Genomic DNA, 22857 nt, shown 5'->3' with positions numbered 1-22857 from the left:
GCTGAAGCATCTCATGCTGAATTAAACAGATTGAGAAGGACTGATAAAAGCAAATAAGAGCTAGTATTTCTTTAAGGGGTTTTGTGTGTGTGTGTGTGTGTGTGTGTATGTGTGTGTGCCAGACCTTGTACTAGTCACTGTACTTCGTTCATCCTTATTGTAACCTGACAAGGATAAGTAATATTAACCACAGTTTAGAAGTGCAGGGCTGTATGCACTGGGAGGCAACCCAGTGTCACACGGGAAGGGACAAGATTTAAACCTAGGTCTTTCTGACCTTAAAACTCGATGTTCCTTTGACTATGATGTGCTGCCTCTCACAGAATTAGGCAGCACATCCCTAAGAACTGCTGAGTAGGCAGCATTTCTCCTAAGAACTTTCAGATATTACTTTGGAGTAAGGACACCCAACCCTGGTAGAAATACAGCAAGTGGCTGATTATGGCATTACAGGCAGAGGGAGGGAGTTACGAAGGTTGAGTTGAAAGCGCCCCTGCCAGGCTGCTCCTCTCTGCAGAGTGCAAACGCTCTTTCCCCACCACAGCCAGCTCCGGGTCACTTTCTTGGCTCTGAGGGGCAGAGGCTGCCTGGCAGGTGCTATCACCTCTCCTGGGTCCTCAGAATGAAGTACTTTCCTCAGGGAAGGACTAATGCAGCCAGGTGAGACAGACGGTGAACGGAAAAGGGGAGGACTTTAGTGCCGGGTCCTTGTTCTAATTCTTCCCTTTCCTGGCTGGTCACTGAACCATCCAGGCCTGAAAACTGGGTTAGTTTTACCATCTCCTTCCCAGGATTTTGAGGCAGTAAGATAAAGTCCCAGAGTGAGAGAGCTCTGTAAAGTGCTGCATCCATGCCAGGTAACATTTGACCATTTGACACACAGCACTGCGATGGGTGATGGGTAGTTTTTTTTTTTTTTTTTTCTTAAAGTGTAGCTTGTTAAATTCTTACTGAAAATAGACTCCAAACTACATTCTTGGCAGGGTACGAGAGAAAGGCCTGACTGTTATCTGCTGAAGCCATGAAACTGCTCTCAGGAAGCTGTTGGCTGCCAGGAGAGCCCCAGCTGAGGAGAGCGGCTGAGAGAATTACCTCCTCGGGCCCACAGAGGGAGGGAGGCCTGCAGGTCGAAGCCAGCCAATGCTCAGAGCAGCGTGGGTGGCCTGGAGGGTCCACACAGCACTTGGCTACCGAGTGGCAGCATCATTCCTAGCAGGCCATCTTCTCATTCCACTTGTCTGGCATCGGCAGGGCTGCACAGAAGCCCAAAGACTGAGCCAACTGGGGTGGCAGAGAGGAGCAGTAAGAACAGAATGAAAAACAAGAAAGAAGAAAAAACCCCCTCTAGCTAAATGCTATCCTACCATGAAATAACAGAATATTCCCCCAAACCCTCGGTTCCCCTTTCACCAATCCCAAGCAAAATAATGGATGAGTCTGATTCTGTACCTACAGCAGACACACGGTCTGTCAATCTGGAAATGGGGGCTGTTACCTCCAATTCAGCCCTGGGTACCTGCAGGGTGGGGAGGGAGACCGTGGACCCGGGTCACTGGGCTGGTCCTGTCCTTTACTCGGGGTGGCGTTTCTATCAGGGGTCTGGGTTGGCCCTGCCTTGGTTAGTCCTGGAGAACTGCAGCCTCCTCAGTCTTCCTGCAGATGTCAGGAGCATATTTTATAAAGATTGGATCCTCTTGCTTTGATCTCCTTGGGAGGGAGGATTGGTGGCCACAAGTCTGAGGATGCTTCTGCTTTGAGAACTTGAAATCTGAAGGGGTCAGAGGGGTTTTAGGATATTCCATAAGGATTTGGATGGGCTTTGGGCTTCCATTCCAGCAATTAACCAACCTAAGGAAACTGCTTAGGGTCTGGGTCTTTGCAGGAAAATCAGATTCCAGAATATGGAGGGTGAACAATCAGGACTCGGGGCACTACTCGCAATCAGCAATCATGAGCCTGTGGTAGCCAATGCCAGTCAACTATGACACTCTCTGAAACTGAGCCCAGTCTCCTTGGTATTAATCCCAGCACTTTGGGAGGCCAAGGTGGGTGGATCACAAGGTCAGGAGTTTGAGACCAGCCTGGCCAACATGGTAAAACCCCGTCTCTACCAAAAACAACAACAAAAAAACTGGGCATGGTGGCATGTGCCTGTAATCCCAGCTATTCAGGAGGCTGAGGCAGGAGAATCATTTGAACCCGGGAGGCGGAGGTTGCAGTGAGCTGAGATCGTGCCATTGCACTCCAGCCTGGGCAACAGGGCGAGACTCCATCTCAAAAAACAAACAAACAAACAAACAAACAAACAAACAGTCTTTTCAACAGAGTATTCTCTGGAAGTATTACCATTTGTTAGGAGCTGTCACTTGAAAATCATTTTTTTTTTTTTTTTTTTGAGACGGAGTCTTGCTCTGTCACCCAGGCTGGAGTGCAGTGGCGTGATCTCGGCTCACTGCAAGCTCCGCCTCCTGGGTTCACGCCATTCTCCTGCCTCAACCTCCTGAGTAGCTGGGACTACAGGCGCCCGCTACCTCGCCTGGCTAGTTTTTTGTATTTTTTTAGTAGACGGGGTTTCACCGTGTTTGCCAGGATGCTCTCGATCTCCTGACTTCGTGATCCGCCCATCTCGGCCTCCCAAAGTGCTGGGATTACAGGCTTGAGCCACCGCGCCCAGCCGAAATTCATTTATTCATTCAATCATGTGACAAATATTTACTGAACTTTTACTTGATGACTGCAAAATACTGCAGTAAGCATTGGAATAAAATTCTGGGTAAAATCAGAGAGTATTACCGCTCTTCAGAGCATAAAGTTCAGTGAGAGAGATCAAATGTATCAACAAATGTAAAATTACAATTGTGACAAGTATGTGTTAAGGGAGAAACATATAGTACTCATAACCAAAAGGTTTCACCTGGCTGGGGAAATCAAGGATGAAAGGACGGCTGAGCTGAGATCTGAAGGATGAGTAGGAGTTAACCAGGTTAGGTGGAGGGGTGGGTGGAGGAGCTGTGGGTGGAGGAGCACTTCAGGCACAGGGCGAAGCCTGTACACAGCCTGTGGTGGGAGGGAGGCTGGATAGTGTGAGTTCTGAGCACAGATGAGGCTGGAGAGGCAAGTGGAGCCTGTGGTCTGGGCTTTCTGAGCCAAGTTAATGGGGTTTTGCTTTTATCCTGAGAGCAATGGGAGGTCACCAGGAAGGTTTATGTAGTGAAAATGTGTGTTTTGAAAGGACCACTCTGGATAGAGTGAGTGTGCAGAACGAATTGGAGAAATTCATCAGGAATGTGGGTAGATCAAAGTACTAGGTGATGACATTACTTGCATTTCGTATTGTGGGTTGTGGTCAAAGGAAATCTGGAAGTCACTGCTCCAGAGACTTTTAAGGAAACTGTTCTAGGGTTCTAAGCCAATAGGAAGGAGCTCAGCACTGAATGGGGAGGGACTAACACCTATCAGACAATCACTGAATCATTAACTGCAGTCCTGGGGCCTTGGCCATGGGTGGCCGAAGGTTTTCCAGTATGGTTTCACATTTCTGGGCTCAGAGACAAGTAAGCACCTCAAGCATCTAAGTCAATGCTGGAGAAATCACATCTCCCAAGTCCCATGCATGCTATCTGCAAAAAAAGGGAAGAAGACAAATTTGCTTTTTTTTTTTGAGACAGAGTCTTGCTCTGTCACCAAAACTAGAGTGCAGTGGTGTGATCTTGGCTCACTGCAGCCTCTGCCTCCTGGGTTCAAGCAATTCTCCTGCCTTAGCCTCCCAAGTGGCTGGGATTACAGGCACGTGCCGCCACGCCTGGCTAAGTTTTTTTTTTTTTGTATTTTTAGTAGAGATGGGGTTTCACCATGTTAGCCAGGCTGGTCTCGAACTCCTGGCTTCAAGCTCTCTGCCTGCCTCGGCTGCCCAAAATGTTGGAATTACAGGTGTGAGCCACTGTGCCCGGCCCAAATTTGCTTTTGAGGGCTCATGACTACTACATGGGGCCCATCCCTGTGAACATGTTCACTGCCCAAGCTGTCATGGGTTGGCAACGACTGCATCGGGTCCAAGGCTTCTTTTTGTCTCCATGAAGTTCTTTTCATAAGTCTTATTGGACCAATGACGATCTGCCCCATTTCAAGAGATATCTAGGAATGAAGGCTCCTGAATCCTGTCTTTTCTACATTTCCTGTGTTGGGCAAAGACTTTATTAAGACGCTCCCATACTGCATCCTTGTGCCTGTGGATGAAGCTCAGGATCAGGGGCTTGTGAGAATATCAGAGCTCAGACATTTGGGATAATGACTGTGTTCCAGGCACCCTGTATTTAGAAATCTGACAAAGAGTGATGATATGAGCTGTGGAGAGCTGGTTCCTTGGGTTGCCACAGAAACCAAATAGAGCTGAATTTAGCATTACATTACAGGGTACTCACAGAGATTGAGTCAAACATTTGTCTACTACTGCTTTTTTCTTTTCTTTTCAAATTGAACATTCCTGGCAAGTGGCAAAACACCTGTGAAGCTAAATGGGGGCAGCAGGTTGTGCTGTGCTAAAGGAGTGGGTGTTCTGGAAGCTTGATAAGTGGCAGGGACTTAGCTTTTCACCCAAAGCAGGATTGTTGCCCAAACATCACCCTCCAGGTCTAGGCTCCTTCTGAGGAAGGAGTACCTTGAGAAGATAGCACAGAGAATTGGACAGAGTCTGGAGCTATGGGTTCCAATACAGTTGTCACTAGCCACATGTGGCCATTGAACACTTGCATTGTGACTAGTTCACACTGGGATGTGCTGTGAACATGAAACATGGGCCAGATGTCAAAGACTTTGTATGACAAGAACAATGTAAAGTGTCCATTAATTTACAAATATTGATTGCATATTGAAATGATAACAGTTGGGATATATTGGGATAAATTTAGTATTGAAATGAATTTAGTATTGGAATGAATTCCTCCTGTTTCTTTTTATTATTCATAATATTATTACTAGAAAATTTAGCATTATATATGTGACTCACATTGTATTCCTATTGGACAGTCCTGGTTCAGACACTGTTGTTCTGACGCTGGATTGATTTTCCATGAACTGAAGAAGTTGTTTAACCTTGTGATACTTCAGATTCTTGATCTGCAAGATGGAGGTATTCATGCCATCTCTAGCTTCTTCATAGACTTGTGTTGGAGATTCGATGCTGATGTGGGCTCTGTAATGCACTTTCCTAATTTCCCCTTTAAGGATGAGGTACCCACTCCCCCAGCTGTCAAAGTATTGGCTGCTGAGGACTCAGCTGAGTCCCTCTTCAGGCAATTACCGTGGCTGAAGAGAGCCACCCCTCATGAGCTGGGCTCTTTCAGGTGAGTCTCTAAGATGCAGTCAGTATCAAGTACAAGCAGAGCCAGAGATCACCAGGAGCTACATGAGCAAGTGGTTCAGACCCCCACATCACCACTATTGTTTCCTCTCCCTCAGCAAGTACCCATGCCTATGGCTGCAGTGGAGGCTCTCTGATGAACAGCTTAGAGAAGAGAAAAAAGGTCAAGATGGGTCACAGATGGGTTGGCTTTGTATGTGGGTTCCAGTTTGAAAATGGACTGCTGTGAACTAAAGTTCCACTTGGGGGTGTCCCTGAAAGACAGAGATGAGAGGAAATTCTCTCAATAGGCAGAGCTTTGGGAGGTAGACCTAGTCATTCTTCTGTGTGGAAAGAGAAGTGGACTAAAGTACAAATATATATTGGCTCATGAGGAGCAGTGAATGACTTGGCTGGTTGGTCAGGGGTCTGGAAAGAAAAAGATCAAATGGCCGGTGTCAGGGGCTGGGGAAGAGCATGGGGATGGGCAATGGGAGTGAGCACAAAGCGCTGGAGTCTATGTATTGCATGTCAATGCCACCTGACAGCAGCTACCGTGGAAGAGGCACCAGACAACCACGTAGACAGAATGACTCTGCCAGTTGACATCAGCCAGTCTCAGTCTTCAGCCATTCCAGTGTCTGAGCAATGGGTATGAGGGTAGAAGAGCCATGGTATGAAGGATTCAGGTGACAATGTGGTATACCCTGTAAATCAACCACCACCGTAGGGGGCTGTGCTGCAAAGGGTGGAGTTCATGGGTCCTGGAATTGAGGGGTGAATGTGGGAGTGGCCCTGCTTACCATCCCTCCCAGTGAGTCACGGTGGGTCCTGTGCTCTCCATCCTCCCAGCAGGAGACTCCATGGGTCTAGAGGTGCTGGTTCCCAGAAGGAGAAGGCTTCCATCGAGGTATGTGACCAGAGCCGATTATACTTTAAGCTGCTATTGCCATCTCTCTTCTAGCTCCTTGTACCAAGATATTCAGCAGGCAGGGAAAGGCGTCTCCACACTGTCAGGAGCCATTGGCCCTGATATCAGCAAGAAGTAGTGCTGCTGTTATTTAAAGATGGCAGGAGATAATCTGTTTGGCATTCAGGGGCTACATTGGGGTGTCTCTTCGTACTCCCCTGCCAAATTTGAGGTAAACGGACAAGTGTAGCAGCCACGGCCAGAGAAAAATGTGGTGACCAGGGGCTCAGTGTCCTCAGTTATGAGGGCTCAAGCCACCCCACCAGGCATGTAGGCCAGCAGCAGTGTGGGCCAAGGGCGAGAGGACTCTGGAAAGGATAGTAGAGGAGGGGCAGAGTAAGACTTAGTGGCAGCCTTAAGATCAGAGCAGTATAGTGGTTGGTCCTACTAATCTCCCACTGAGAATTTCCCCAGGTGAAGACAGCAGCCAGAATAACAGTGAAGTTGCTCCCAGAAAGGGCACACTTAGGCTGTGAGGCAAGTGAGCTGGTGGTACAAAGGGTGTGCTGTCCACGATGCTGGGGTGTGCTGCCCAGATTTCCCATACAGAACAGAGCTACTTGTCCCCTGATTGCTGGGAGTATTGATGGATGGCCAATGGCTCCCTTCTGAGTCCGTCTATAAAGATTACCCCTACTGGTTGGTGTGGAATACAAAGGCCCGGTTCCTCTGTCTTGATTCAGGACAACCTTGTGGCACATCCCAGCTCCTGGATTTCTTGTAGGATTCATCTTCTCCTTCTGCCCAGTCTTACTCCTCTCACTCCTTTAAAGATGTTATTTCTGAGAGCACTCCCCAGTAAACGTAAACATGCAGTAAACATCCTGCATGCAAATCTCTGTCTCAGAATACGTTTCCTCAACCACCCAACCCAAGAATGATGTCCTAGTCACTGTATGGTGCAAAGCATGCTGAACTTGGCCTTGGAAGCTCTGGGTTCTGGTCAGGGCTCTGCCCTTTCATGAGTTGTCTGGCTGGCCCAGGTTCCCCATGTATGAGTTGGGGACAGCAAGGAAGGAGTTTGGACCAGGTGATCGAAGATCCCTTCCAGCTGTGACTTTTCATATGTGTGAAATGGACGGGGAAGGATGACTTACATGAAGAGCTGGAATGATCTTTGTGAACCCTTCAGATGTCCTCTACATGTACAGAAACTAAGCATCAGAAGGGTGATGTGATTTTTTTTTCATGGCTGCCCTGCTAGAAAGCAGCAGAGCTGAGATTTGGACCCAGACTTCAGTCTGCCACGTTGTCTGAGTATATCCCCTTCACCATCTCTGGATCGCTAACGTCACTGATTGGGGCAAGGCACAAGAGTGGGTAGGACAGGAGAATTTGAAGGTTGTTTAGAAGGTTCTGATCAACTAGCTGCTCCCCCTGCATGTCTTTGGGTTCTGTTATCCAGCAGGCAAGGCAAAGAGTCACTACACCGGCAGGAGTCATTCACCCTGAAAATGAGGAGGAAATTCTACTATTTACTTACCTCAGATTGCTAGGATGTTATAGCCTTTGTCCTAGGGCAGTGCTTCTCAAACTTCAACATGCAAATGAATCACCTGGGATCTTGTGAAAATATAAATTCTGACTCGGGAGGTCTGGGGTGGGGCCAGAGAGCTTGCATTTCTAACATGCTTCTAGGTATGGATGTGGCTGGTCTGTTGACCACATTTTGAGTAGCCAGGGGCTAGAGTGCAGCTCTCAAACTTTGGGTGCATCAGAACCCCCTGGGAACCTCTTAAAACTGCTCATCATCATAGATTCAAATTCAGTAGTATAGGATGAGCATCTCTAATTTTAACAAACGCTCTAAGTCTCTAAGTAATTAAGGTAACTGCCAGCACTGGACAACCATGGTTCTGTAGCAGTGACCTTCACAGTTGCAGTTCTGTAGCAGTGACCTTCACATTCGTGTTCCTGAATAAGCTGAACAGGTATCACACTACTGCTGCATGAGGAAGGAGACACAACTCCAGCCTGAATCACTGAGGACACAGGTGCTGAAATATACTGAGTGTTCAACATGGGCAAGGCACGGATGACCACAGAGAAAACCCCTGGGACTTGTCAAAATTACCCTAAGAGGGTTATAGTTTTATGAAAACAATCAAAATACAGAAATAAAATTTGTGATTACTTATAAAACGTATTTCCAAAGTAGTTGTAACCTTCATAACAAGGAGCTTTATCTCTATCTCAAGGTTGATGCGCAGTCGATGGGCTACTTGTGAGTTACACGTGAGGCCATTTCATGGTTTTTGCAACTCTGGCAAAATTGAGACTGAGATTGTAGACTCGGGATGCAGGAGCTGAGGGTCCTGCTTAAAAACACATTGCTTCATTCCCTGAGCTTCATTCTATGGCTTGTCCAAGATGTCAATCTAGTTGACATCAGCATTTTACCACATGGCTTTCTTAGCCCATTTAGGGTGTGAATGGGTTCTTCAGTGACATTGGGTGGAGAAAAATAGACCTACCTCCCCTAAGTGTCTCCAGGTGGCTCATGTGCTAGCCTGCTTCTCAGAAAGACCCCCTTTCTCACCTCCCTGCTCACTACCAGCTGCCTGGAGAATGGACGTCCTTAATGCTTGGTGAGGGAGAAGGTTCTGCTGCCTCAGCACAGGGTGGGTTGGGCATGAGAGTGAGTAATGGAATGTCCCTGAGAAATCCACCCTCCCTGCCAAATGTGCGTGCCAACTTACACCTACGGAGAGTCTGGTTGCGTTTGCTTGTTCATCAGAAGAAAATAAGATAAACCCTGAAGGGAGATGCTGTTGGCAGGACAGCCACCATGGCAGGTGTGGGGGCTGGGGAGGGCAGTGCTGCCCTCAGGCAACCGACCTAGGACCTGCTACAGAAAGCCTGTGCTACATGCTGGATATACAACCCCACGCGATTACTGCGAGTTGCGATAGCACAGGAGTGCAAGAGGCCTTCAGCACACGCAGCCTGCAAGGAGAATGGAAGGCAAGGGAGTGGATTAATGGAGCCGAAGTCAGCCAGGACAACAGCACTGTCTCCCTTCTCTGGTGAGAGAAGTGGCCCAGATGCCTGTGGACGAAGCTCCGTGGATGGGACCTGGAAGCAGAACAGAAGGCCTGGATTTTGCTTTATGGCCATGAAGTGAAATGATGAGCTCTCTGGACTCTTCTCTTTCTCTCCCCCACCGTCTTTTCAAGACATCTTTCCTCCTGGTACTCTCTGACACATCCCCCAAATTATTACTCCTTGTACTTTAGCTGAGCCCCTGCTACTTTCCTTGAAGATTTTTGTCCTTTATGTTCTATTCTCTTGTCATCAGGTTTGTTTTATGAAATAAATTACCTAATTAATTAAATGGCCATTGACCTTGGACTTAATTTTTGCTATATACCACACTGGGGATTAAATGACCTCATTTAATGCTCAAATGAGGATTTTCCTATGAGCAAACACTTTGATTCTGACCATTTAACAGATGAGGAGGATGAGGCAGACTGGTTATGTGATGCTCTACGGCTGTGGAGCCTCCTTTGGTGGAAATCATGGCACTGAGTTTCCTGTCCTGAGGCTGTAAACTTGCAGCTCCACTCTCAAGGTTCTTTTTTGGGGCGTGGGATGAGAGCAAAGATAAGTCGGGTTCACAATTGAGTATTTTCTTTTGTTTTAGGAGATAATCATTCAGAAAAATCTCGGGAAACTTTGTCAATTGCAAAAACTGTTGTATTTGTTATCTCATCTGTTTGCTGGTAGTGATTAGAAATAAAACTTTTAAAATAGTAAGGGCTGATGCAATTTTTTTGAGGGGTGGTGAACAGGAAAGAAGATACTAAGTGAGAAGCCAGAAAGCTTGTGTCCTTTTCAGTTAGTCTTGGGGAAACAGGACCCCTAAGACAGCAGTAGATGATGACAGCTTTAAAAAGACCAGGAGAGTGGATTTGATTTCCGAGGCCCTTGAGAAGAAATAGGGCATGGGGAGCTAAGTCCCCAGATGCTTAACTAGCAGGAAGTCCTCCAAAAGACTGTGAAGATTAATCAGGTATTGGCCTCCTTTCAAGAGACTTGGGCTCTAATAGGGGAGCTCACATTTGAACATAAACAGTTATACTACAAAAGATAATGTGGAAGAGAGAGGGGACTGTAGCTGCGACCAGCATAGGTGAAATCAGCAAAGCAGCAGTGAAGAAAATTCTGTTGCAAAATTTCTACTGCTGGCAAAGAGAAAGAAATCTGAAATGCATAAATTCGATCCAGCCTGTACTTGGCGTGGGAGAAGTCTGTCTTGGGTCTAGAACGGGGTCTCTGTGTGACCTTGAGCACGTCTCTTTACATTCAGATGCTCAGCTGAACGACCAGCCTCTAAGACTTCCATCTGTTCTAAGCTGGAGGGGAGAAATGAAACTGTAAGAAAGGAGAAGGATGTGTGCTGCAGGGCTCGTCCAGGGTTTTCCTGGGAGAGTCACTGGTTCACAGTGTGACTTGGGGTGTCGGTACGAATTTCATAGGTGCCATTTTCTCCCCTGGCTGTGGACAGCAGATCTCTTTAGGAGCTGAGCTGCTTAGAAAGAACATCACTGCGGTTTCCAAAGAAACATGGTCTTGCAGTCCAGAGACAGCAGGTGGCGCTCTTTCTCCTGAAACAGATTGATGTCTGCAGCTTGGCTTGCAGGCTGTGCGGGGGATGCAAACTGAGTAAGATCTCTGCAGTCTGGAGGCATCCAAAGAGACCCGGGCAAAAATGGCTGGTCAGGACTGCCTGCCAAGTATAACTATTCCCTCACTTGAATGCGCCCTAGAGGTGCCAGCTGGGCTTGGGCTGCAGCACCGACCAAGGTAAACACACACAGCCTCTTTTTCACAATTTTACCGTTAAGTTGCTGCATTTGCAAAGGAAAATCTTCATTGTCACAAATGATGACTGTATCTGTCTGGGCTTCAGATTGTGGTAAGGAAGAGTCACTCCATCTCTGTGTGTGATAAGTATACTTATCACTCATTACATGGGAAGGTGAGAGATCCAGGGTTCTCCCTGCCATTTTAGGTGAGACAGCATTCCAGGGAAATGCAAACAACAACAACAACAACAACAACAACAACAACAACAACAAAAAACGAAGCAGGATCTGGGAGAATGTCTTACCTGGAGGACCCAGCTTTTACCTGGGAGATGTTGCAACGTCTCAGTGAGGAAAACCTGACATTATCTCTCCTTTGAAGATATTAAAGAAAAGTCAAAACAAAACAAAAACAAACAAATGAACAAAAAACCAAAACAAAACAATTTCATAATGAAGTGAAAAGATCACTGGATTGGAATTCATGAGTCTAGTAAGGCCGCTCACTGGCTGTGAGACTTAGGCAGGTCACTTACCTCTGGTCCTCAGTCTCACTTTGATTTTCAGTAGTAATCAATAACTTACATAGCATGTATATATGTGTGTGTGAGAGAGAGAGAGAGAAAGAGACAGAGAAAGAGAGAGAGAGACGGACAGAGAGAGAGAGTGAAGAGAGAGAGAGAGAGAAGAGAGGCAGGCTATCAAATAGAATAGCTCTTGGGGGGAAATTTGTAAAAGGCAAGAGAGAAACATACATTATTGGGGACTGAGGAAATCCTTTCACTTTAATTTCCATTTCAATCATTGAAGCTCATAGTGACTATGCCCAGTGAAAAAGCCATGCCATTTTCCTCTTCTGGGAACTGAGATAGATCCCTCAGAAGTATCACAATCGATGTATATATATATATATATATATACCTATGATCTCCATTCAGTTGCTAGAACAGCTGTGTGCCTTCCATCAAAGACTCTCTTCTGGCTTCTGAGGTGGGGGGCAACTTCAACAGACCAGGTTCCAATGGGGAGAGAGAGGGAGCTCTTCTTTTGCTCCTGGGGCACTGGAAACATGTGGTAGAGGTGAGGAGGGAGGAATCATGGTGGGGGACAGGTGGCGGTGTTCCAGGGACATGGGAGGAAACTGCAGTATTGCACTCCTACTTGATGGGCTTGGCCATTCATCAGCCATGAATTGAGAGCCTCTTATGTACAGGCTAGGCACATAGCTGTCAACATGAATTGAGAACCTCCTATGTGCAGGCTAGGCACCGGGGATGCCTTTGGAACCCCACGCAGTCTTTGCTCTCAAGGAGTGCACTGTCTCATCAAGAGAAAATAGATAGAGTCTGTTTTCCCTTCAGCCCAAACAAGCACATTTAGGCCCTAAGGGGCTCACATAAGTGCCCTGCTCAGAGGACTCTCCTTCCCAATCTTCCTACTCCCTTGCTCAAGGTTTGGCTAGACACAGTCAGTAATAAAAATGATGCTTTTCAGACCAGTGGACGCAGCTTTCCATGTGCTTTGGCCAGTATGCAGATGGCTGCCAGGCTGCAGTATTGAGGATTCTGTTTGGCAGGAATGTGCTCTGATTCCTTAACTGTAGGCTTTGGGGACCAGAAGTGGCCAGGGCCTTAAAGGCAGCTGAAGTGAAGCAGCTCTTCTGCACACTCAGCAGCATCAGGCTTCAAGCTGCAGTGAGGCAGGGACCCAAGATAACTGCAGCGCCCCAGGTGGGATGCTGCAGTATCCTTGGGAATACCCGTGGCTGCTGCAGGACACACTGGGCACAGTGGGCCGCGGTTGGGTCTGAGCTGCCAGACGCAGGGTGAGCTGCTGACTCACTGCTGCAGCCATGAGACCTGTAGCCACTGGAACAGCACGGGGAATTCTTTCTTACCTTAAAGGAGTATGTGACGGAGAGGAGGGCAATGGGATAATGAGTCAAAATGTGAGCCTAAATAGCAGCTGTAACTATTTTCATAGAATTCTTGGGCAGAAATGTTTTTAATCAGCCTTGGAAGGATGCCATATTGGGGAAGTTATTCAATCAGTCAGTCAGCATGTATTAAACACCCATTGTGTGCCTAGCATTTATTGTGTGCTTAGATTATAAGGGGAAAATGAGGAGTGCAAGATGTTCTTTGCCCCACTTGGGGATTATAAGACTGGCACTTAGAGAACCTTATTCTGTGCCAGACACAGTATTTGATGTGCACTGTTTATGTAATCTCACAGTAACACTGTAAAATATTACAGGTATTTTAATTTATTCTACTGTCAGTTGGGAAGTTAGGATTTGAACCATGTCAGTTCAAAGTCAGAGCTCTTCACCACCGTGCAAGTCTGTTGTTCGAGAAGTGCACACAACTGGAGAACAATGCAGGATGATTCATGGTTAAGTGCTAAATCATATTTATAATACAAGCATTTATGATGAGTCCAGAATAAATTCCTATCAATCTGCAACCCTGAGTCAGCTGCAGTGTGTAGATTTGCTTATGTTTAAGCAAATATTGAGCCTGCAGAGGGAGTTTTTGAGAAGGTGGAGGGTCAGAATGAGCACTCGTAAGGTTGGTGAGGGGCAGCTGTGGGTACCATCAAAGGGACAACATCAGATGACCTGCTGTGAGTCTCAGGCCACTGTGTGCCTAGAATGGCCCTAATTGTTAGGGAAAACACAGAATGATAATTACACATATTTTTGCTCTTTGAGAATTTAGTCTGGTTGGATTTACTTGATCAATAAATCAACTTAGGAACTATTAGCAAAATAAGAGGAGAATGAGGTTCATAACGGGTTGAAGAGGGTCTATGACCATCCCATTCAGTCTTTAGTGGGTCAACATTTGTGTTAGCAAGGAGTCCATGGGCCTTTTACCAGATGATCTTGACAAAGACTCGAAAGCTCTTAAATGTTCCTGTAGAGATACTGGCTATACGTCCATGGCAGAGCTGACCGGAACTACCTAAGCCCTCTGGTTTCAAGGATAAGAGATAATCCTGGGCAGCTGTCAGAGAAAAATCTCTCATGAAACTGATGAAACGCCTTTGTCTTTTGGCTGGTAGAGCTGATTTTTCCAGGGACACAAATGTGCCAGCTCTCTGGTCCAAAGCCCAATGTCTCATACACTTCTCGGGCACTCATTTGGGCTCATGGATTCAGGTTACAGTATCTCCTTTTCTCTCTTTCTCTAGTATTTAGCTAAGGTGGTAACTGATGCAATTGACCTGATCCTACTTCTGCTTTGCCCATAGTTATTAATTTTTTTGGATCCCTATCAGGGACTCTATAAACTTTAGCTGGCTGGCTGAGTTCTGATGGGGGTTTTAGAAGCTAAAAATTGTGAGGAAGATGAAGAAACGAATAAGATCGGGTAAAGATTTCTTCCTGGACAAAATCCTTTGGCAGAATGCCAGAAAAGTAACAGATGAGTTCAGAAGACTTCGCAGGCAGAATCTGAGACCCAGACAAGATCAGGGTCCCAGTAACCATGGAGAAAGCAGTTTCCACGACAGTCAAGCAGAAGGAAACTTGTCACCGCATACCTGAAAGAAGTTGCTCTGGCACTGTTTTATGGGAATGGAATAATTAAGAAGGTGGGCGTGGTTGGTTATGGGCAAGGAAGAATAGATCAAGCAAAAAATTTTGAGTTGAGGCAGGGATAACTAGAGAAGACTGATAACCATGTTGACTAGTCCCAAGCTAAAGAGAAGACTGAGGCTTAAATTATAATGATCAAGTTATGTTTCTTCTTTTGAAAGATCTCTATTCAGAGAAAATAAAGTTGTTTTTTAACTGGGAGTACCTGGCTCTACCTGTTCTGTACTGCAAGAGACCCTGCGAAGTAGATTATCACAGAAGAATCAAGGGGAGAAGCCAGGGCCCAATAACCTGTTATTTCAAAGCAAAACCACTGCCTTTGCATGGTGGTGAGGTAGGATTCTTTCCGTGTGGTTAGACTCACTGAGCAGCTTTCTCTTTGGGGCTCTCCTAGGCCTATTTCCTGGTGCAACCAGTGACCGAGTGAGACCCATATTCCGTGATAGCTAAGAATTGGCTCTGGGCTTGGGCTGGAAATAGAGATACTTAGAAAACTGTTAATTTCTCAGCTGGGGGCAGTGGCACATGCCTGTAATACCAGCATTTTGGCAGGCCGAGGCAGGCGGATCGCTTGAGGTCAGGAGCTCGAGATCAGCCTGGCCAACATGGTGAAACCCTATCTCTACTAAAAATACAGAAACTAGCCAGGTGTGGTAGTGCATGCCTGTAATCCAGCTACATGGGAGGCTGAGGCAGGAGAACTGCTTGAACCCAGGAGGCAGAGGTTGCAGTGAGCTGAGATCGCACCACTACACTCCAGCCTGGGCAACAGAGTGAGAGTCTGTCTCAAAAAAAAAAAAAAAAAAAAAAAAAAAAAAAAGAAAATTGTCAATGCGGGGTTGTGTCTCACTCATCTCTTTATCCTTGGCACCTAAAAAAAATTCCCAACACATCATAGTAAGCCAGTTATATATATTGATTGAGCCATTTTAAATGATTTGTGCTTTGGGATTGGCTATGTGGAAGATAAAAGATCTAAAAGACAGTGTCCTGTTTCTGTTGCCTCAGAAGTATTTCTCAGATAATAAAATATTGGCAGATTTCTGATGACTCTCAAGAAAGCCTAGAAATAGAGCTAAAAAACATGGAGGATAATAAGTTATTCCAGGAATAGAAGAAAAGAAAGTCCCTTCAAGAGAATTTATTGAGGTTTTGGTTTCTCTAAGGATAGTGTGGTATAAGGAGGCAAACTGTTGGAGCAATGTTTGCAGGAAATGTTTTCTCAACATATGAGGTGTTTGTCAGGTGGACGAGGACAGTGTGTGCAGGACGGATGTGATACAACAAAGCCCAGCCAGGGAACTTCCTGGGGTGACTGTTGATGGGGTGGGTGGGAGTTGGTGTAGCTGGAGCACAGGTGAAGGGAGGAGATAAGACAAAAAGGGCTACAGCTGTAGGATTCCATTTTCCTTCTAGAAAGATGACCCTGGCAGGGTGGCTCACACCTGTAATCCCAGCACTTTGAGAGGCCGAGGCAGGCAGATCACGAGGTCAAGAGAACTAGACCATCCTGGCCAACATGGTGAAACCTCGTCTCTACTAAAAATACAAAAATTAACTAGGCATGGTGGCACACGCCTATAGTCCCAGCTGCTCAGGAGGCTGAGGCAGGAGAATCACTTGAACCTGGGAGGTGGAGGTTCCAGTGAGCCTAGATCGGGCCATTGCACTCCAGCCTGGGCAACAGAGTGAGACTCCGTCTCAAAAAAAAAAAAAAAAAAAAAAAAAAAAAAATACCAGAAGGAGGCCAGGCGTGGTGGCTCGCATGGCTCACATCTGTAGGTTGCAGTGAGCCAAGATCGCGCCATTGCACTCTAGCCTGGGTGACAGAGAGAGACACCGTCTCAAAAAAAACAAGCAAACAAAATAAAAAAAAAAATGAAGAAGAAAGAAAGACAACCCTGGAACCCTGGGCGTAGTGTAGAAGGAGAGGAGGAAGGAATGATGGGGAGGCAGCAGGTCCAGGTAGGATTCAACTGCAATAACCTGAGTGAGAACTGAGAAGAACCTGAGCTGGCACAGTGCCCGCCGGTGGGAGAGGAGTCAAACTGGGAAATGAGAGGAGTTGCACCTGACTGAGCTTATCGATTGTCTGAGGTTGGCGGTGAGGGAGCAGAAAGAGTCTGGGAAGGTGAACGTTCAGGGTTTGAGGCACTGCTGCAAGGGACAACATTCTTTGAAATGTTTTTATCTTAAACATTCATGCAAATTTCTATTATTTTACTTAAAAATATACCAATGTTTGCATTTCCATGAAAATAATACGTAAAACAAGTTTACAGACTGAACTTTCCAAAGCTGCAGAGAAAATGGACATGTAAGAAAACTGTACCATGGTCATGTGTGGTTTCTGATGCTCCCAGCAAATACCCCTTTTGAAAAGTGTGGGAGTCTTCCATGATCCGGCAACACCTCCCCTTGTAACCTTCATTTTGGCCAAACTGATCTATTTACTGTTCCCTCAGCCTTCTCATGAATATCCTACTTCTCTGGTTTTGGATGTTTCAGATTTTCTGGTGCTTTTCTGGGCCATCTTCCAGGTCCAACTGAGACACTGCATCCTCCCTCCAGCCTTCCAGAACTATGACCCCCTTCTAGCTCCTTTCTCTGGAATTCTGCAGACTTGTTCTGCCCTGCTTTTATAATTTAACTGTAGATAAAACCATATATAAAAAGAGCTAAAAGAAAGTATTATGGCTATTATTATTATAGGGCTTCAAGGTTGTATGTTTAGTTTTTTTTTTTTCAAGCACATTTTAAGTCCTAGATTTTAAGTCAGGGACTATGTCACTGATGTCTTTGTTGCAGCACTCAGCTCAACATATACTTTTTGGATAGATGCAGTCATTCTGTATATAGAAAACAAACTTATATTCAAGTAGAGGGAACAGATGGTAACTTTTTTCCCCAGAATATATCTGTGACTTTAAATTGAATGTTTATTCCCATTAAATGAACTATTTTATTTCCTCTGTAAAGTAAATTTAAGTAGCAGAAAGCCAGGATATCTCCTCTTTTTATGTTTTCTCCTTTGATGTGACCAGTAAAAGGTAGGGCTTGGGTCATCTTAGGTGGCTGTGATTCTGACATTGTGCAAGTGCAAGCATTTTTTCTGTCAAGTCTGCCTGAGCCCAGTTCTTAGCTTTTTAGGCAGACATTTTCCTGCTTGCAAAATCAAAAGGTAGAAAAGCTGAGAGAAGTATGATGGGAAATTGCTTTCTAAAGACACCCATGCAGAAGCGTGTGGCTTTCCCTGAAGGCCTCCTCTCCTTACACTAGGTTGAGTATTTCCACCATGTCACACTTTATTGTTAGTGTTGATGGCTTGGGCTCCCCGATAGTGGAAGCTCCCTGGGGGGATGTCTGTGTCTTATAAGGCAAAATCTCATCAAAGAGTGTATCGGAGTTATTTCTTGAGAGAACATATGAAGAGAAAACTGGAAAATGTACCAGAAGGAGGTAGAAGGAGACAAGGATCATGTGATACTTTTTCAGTCCACTAAAGATCTGAATCTGGTAATTATGGGTTGAGAAAATGGAGAGAAAAAATTCAGAGAATTTCTGGTGAGGCTGTTGATACAAATAGAAAGGCTGAATGAGAGAAGTCAAATTAATAAAAGCAGAAAAGTATGGAATAAATGGATGAGACTATGCTTTGGAGGAATCAAAACACAGTATATCAGTTAAGTGACTTTAGATTCAGAGACGAAAATGGAGTCTTTTGAGTTCATTTCATTTCCTTTCATATCATCCTGGAACCACATTCCAACTGGCAAGGCACTAGTTATCTATTGGATCTCTAAATCCTTTAGAGGTGAATTTAACCTCCAAAGTGTGCTTTGAATTGGTGGTTTCTTCACCGTCATTATTATTGACTTCCTATGGCTGCCATAACAATTTATCATACACTTAGTGGCTGAAAACAATACAAATGTATTATCTTATAGTTGTGTAGGCTAGAAGTCTGATATGGATTTCATTGGGCTAAAATGAAGGACTTGGTAGGGCTGCATTTCTTTCTGGAGGCTCTAGGAGAGAATCTGCTTCTTTGCCTTTTCCAGTTTCCAAAGGCCATTTGTAGTCCTTGGCTTGTGGCCCCTTCCCCCATCTCCACACCCAGCAATGTTACAGCTCTCTGCCTGGCTTTCATGATCACATTTCTTTCTCTGATCCTTTTTTTCTGCCTCCCTTTTCCACTCTTAAGGACCCTTTTGATTATTTTGGGCCACCCAGATAGTCCAGAACAGTCTCTGTATTTTAAGGTGAGTTAAAAGTTTCTATCTGCAACCTTAATCCCCTTTTGCCATGTAACCTAATGTAGTGACAGGTACTGGGAATTAAGGAGTGGATATCTTTGGTAGGCGAGGATTTATTCTGCTTACCACAATCCTTGGTCACCATTATCCTGACCTGGATTGCTGCAAAAGCCTGAGCTCTGCAGGCATCATACAGCTAGCAAAGAACAGAGCCAGAATGTGAATGCAGGAGTCAGACTGCCTGTTAGGCAGTTCGGAAGGCGAGCCTCTCCCAGCCTCAGTCTCCTGTAAAAGGAGGACACTAATAGCACCTACCTCATGGGTTGTTATCGTTGTGAGGATTAAATATATACCTGTCACACAGGGAGCACTGTGTTAGCAATTGTTATTATTGTTACTTTATTAGTTAGTCTCCTGGTCTCTACTCTCAACACTCTCCACTCTGTCCATACTGAAGCTAGAGTGATCTTTCTTAAACACAAGTGATCATGTTCTTCCTTTTCATGCTATGAAAATCATTTATGCTATGGTCTTTGCTCCCCAACCTCTCTACATTGAGTCCAATTAGGCTGTTTGAAATCAATTGAATGGGGCAGATATTTCACATTTCTGTGCCTTTGTACATGGCACTCTGCCTGGACTTCCTTCCTCCCCTTGACTCTCTGTCTCACTTCATGCGTACTTCAGAGCCAATTCTCTGAAATCCTGGGCAGAGCAGATGACCAACTGAACTCTTTTGCACTAGCTATGTATCTGTGCTCCACACCACTCACACCCGAGTGAGCCACACTGGCCGCGTAGCTATTGCCTGGAGCCTGGCACGTACTAGACACTCAAGAAAAAAGTGTTGAGAGCACCGTGCTGGGAATTTATTCTTTGCAATTTATTGGAGTGTTTTCCTCATGCATTTTTTTCAGGTGTCTTTTCCCCGTGCTGCCAGAAGCATCCATTTGCCTCAAGGAGGATTAGGGTTTCTATAACAGGAACACAAAAGGAAAACTATCTAGCTTTTGATGCCCAGAGTAGGAATTATTTTAAAACATCTTTTAGTTTGATTTTTTAAATTAAATAGTTTTGTGAAACCAGGACTTGCCAATTAGAAAGGGCTTTTCAAAACTTCTTTGGCTTTTTTAGTGTATTAGAAGCCAGCTTAGTTGAACTAGGTCTTAGAGATTATTCCGTAGCATAGAGGGGACACCGTTTTCTGCAATTAACCTGGGCATGAAGTTTTGTTGCCCTGAGAAGAAGAAACACAAGTAGCAGAAGTGTTTCCGGAGAGGAAAATAAATGAAAATCTCCCCCTTGGGTCCTGATGAATTTTGGGAAGGAGAGAAGACATCAGGTGGTGAGAATCTTGCATCGTGCTTCTACCTGGTAGATGTGGGAAAGCCAGAAGCAGAGGACATTTACATTTTCCTAATTTCCTTTCGGGACTCTGGGAGGAAACTGCCTTGGAAGATATTCCTTGTGTCATATGGAACAGTCATGTTGGAACAAAGCAAATGGTGAGCTATGGTTAAGCAGAGGGGGAACTTGAGCTCAGCTTCTAGAGGCCTTCCTCTCCTCTCAGGTTGAATGAGAAGAATCCAGAAAGTTCTTCCTGCCCTACTGAGTGATGCGCCCTACTGAGTGATCATTGATGAAAAATCATCCATGAGTTCCTGAAGCTGAATAACAGGAAACTGTACTTGTTTTTCAAACCACTTGGCTACTGTAAGAACTGCTGGTCACAAAATGCATGTCCAGTCAACTGCAGTCCTACTGGCAACCCTTGGTTTGGGCGTGCAGCAGGGATACTCACTGCTGGCAATCCTGCCATATTTACAGCTTGTGTAAAAATATCATTCTAGGAACTTCGTGTTCTGTTGTCTCCTTTGATGAACTCCAAGTATGGTACTGCCTCACTTAAGATGGTGGGAGTTAGCAAAACATCTACTCCAGAGTTAAAAGCATTTGCAAAGTCATTAGCAATGAGGCGTTGCACTTTCTGTGCTTTGATGAAATAATTTTCCCAGTTTTCTTTTAATAAGAAAAAGTTTCCTGAGAGAATTCTTCCTCTCACCACATCATTGAACACTTCTTGTCTGGTTGAAGCATACATGGCTTCAACCATGAGTGGACACATTGAGTGGACACATCAATGTCACATCTGTGACCATATTGTAGCCCATCAAGTCTTGCCATATTTAATGCCACTTCTGACGTACACAGTACATGATAGCAGACAATTGAATAACTGGTGTGAGGAATGGATACTTCAATTACTTTAGCCCCTTCGACTCAAAGAGATCAATAACTTTGAACCAAAAAGACTGTACTTCACTTGATAATTCTGGCACAAGATATTCCTTTGGAATTCCTATACATAGTTTGCTCACATCTGCCAAACCAAATGAATGGATTAATAGGGTCCTGTACTGTGGTACAATCATTGGTGTCATGTCCAGCTAGTACACTCAACACAACTGCTGCATCATCCACACATCTGGTTAAGATTCCTGGCACATCCATCAAATTCACCAGGGGAATGAGACCATGATAGGAAACTAAACCATAGCTTGGTTTGAAACCAACAAGCCTGCAGTGGGCAGCAGGATTTCTGGTTGATCCTCCTGTAGCTGATCCTAAAGCCACATAGCATGTGAACGCCGACATAGCAACTGCAGTCCCACCTAAGCTTCCTCCAGTCATCAGCCAGTCTAAATCTTCATTCTTGCTGTGGGGATTCTGCTTCCTCTTTTCTCTATATTGTTTTGAATAACTCAGGGGTTTTTAACTGGTCCAAACACACCATCTGTGCTTCTAGATCCCATAGCAAACTCATCTAAATTTGTTTTCCCCATTAGTAGAGCTCCCTGATCCAACAACTTCTGTACTACTGTAGCATTAGAAGGTGGTATATAACCTTTCAGCATGTTTGATGCACATGCTGTCTCAATGCCAGATATGCTAAAGTTGTCTTTTACTGCAGTAGGAATTCCATCTAAATCCCCAAGTGACTGTTCATTCTTAGATCTCCTGTCTGACTCTTCAGCTGGTTTAAAGTCCTCCTCTTCTGATACAGTAATGTAGGCATTTAGAAACTTGGTCTTCTTGATAAGAGAGAGACGTTTTTGACAGAGCTCTGTTGGTGTAATCTGGCCTTGTGTCAGTGCTGCAGAAACTTCTCAGAGGGTCTGGCCCAGCATGGTCCTCGTGCCCAGCCTGCCACCACAGGGGCAGGCAAGGAGGAGAAAGAGGTCATCAGTTGCTAGTGATATTACATGGGCACAGCCATCTTTAATCATCACTGCGGGATTCTAAAAATGTTAAAAGCCACCTAAAGAGTGTTCCCAGTTTGTGGCAGGGTTATAATTCAAAATGTCACTTGCAAGTTGGTTATTTGGAATTCACAAGGGATATCTCTATATAGAAATAGTGTACTTACTAGTGACCAGGTTCCTAGCCCAAGTATAACTCAAAATGCAGCTGAAATAGAGCATATTTGAAATAAATAGTTGAAGATCTTAATGGTACAATGCCAATGTTTTAAAAAAAATATAACAAAAAATAAACTAAACCATGTTTATTTTGAATATTTAGTCTTTGAGGGAAACACACATTTAATTAAAAAGGGGTAAGAGGTATATGAAGATCCTAAAGAGGGTGTCTCAGCGACTTTCAGGGTTTCACTGGCTCTTTGTAAATCTGATTTTCACTTGAATGTCTACAGATTTCCCTTTTCTTGTTATTGCTGTTTCTAAGGCATCAATCTTATGTATATTGACTATGAAAATGGATTTCACATTTTTGGGTGGGAGGTGAGACTGGAGAGAATTCCTGTTATGTTCCAGGCCTGGAATCACTTGAGATACATCGAGGGACAAAACAAAGTTTCTGTT

The 22857-nt window shown here is 45.0% G+C and overlaps 1 protein-coding gene and 1 pseudogene across 3 annotated transcripts in view; one reads left to right on the top strand and one right to left on the bottom strand.

Moving 5' to 3' along the window:
• The window catches only part of LOC126950917 (lymphotactin), a 215864-nt gene that overhangs the window by 58829 nt on the left and 134178 nt on the right, over positions 1–22857 (top strand). The window lies entirely within an intron of this gene.
• On the bottom strand, positions 20409–22164 carry LOC126950842 (glutamyl-tRNA(Gln) amidotransferase subunit A, mitochondrial-like; annotated as a pseudogene).

This window comes from Macaca thibetana, chromosome 1, assembly GCF_024542745.1.
Source record: "Macaca thibetana thibetana isolate TM-01 chromosome 1, ASM2454274v1, whole genome shotgun sequence".
Lineage (NCBI taxonomy): Eukaryota > Metazoa > Chordata > Mammalia > Primates > Cercopithecidae > Macaca > Macaca thibetana.
Note: the sequence above shows the minus strand (reverse complement) of the source record. Positions and strands in the feature narration are given on the sequence as shown.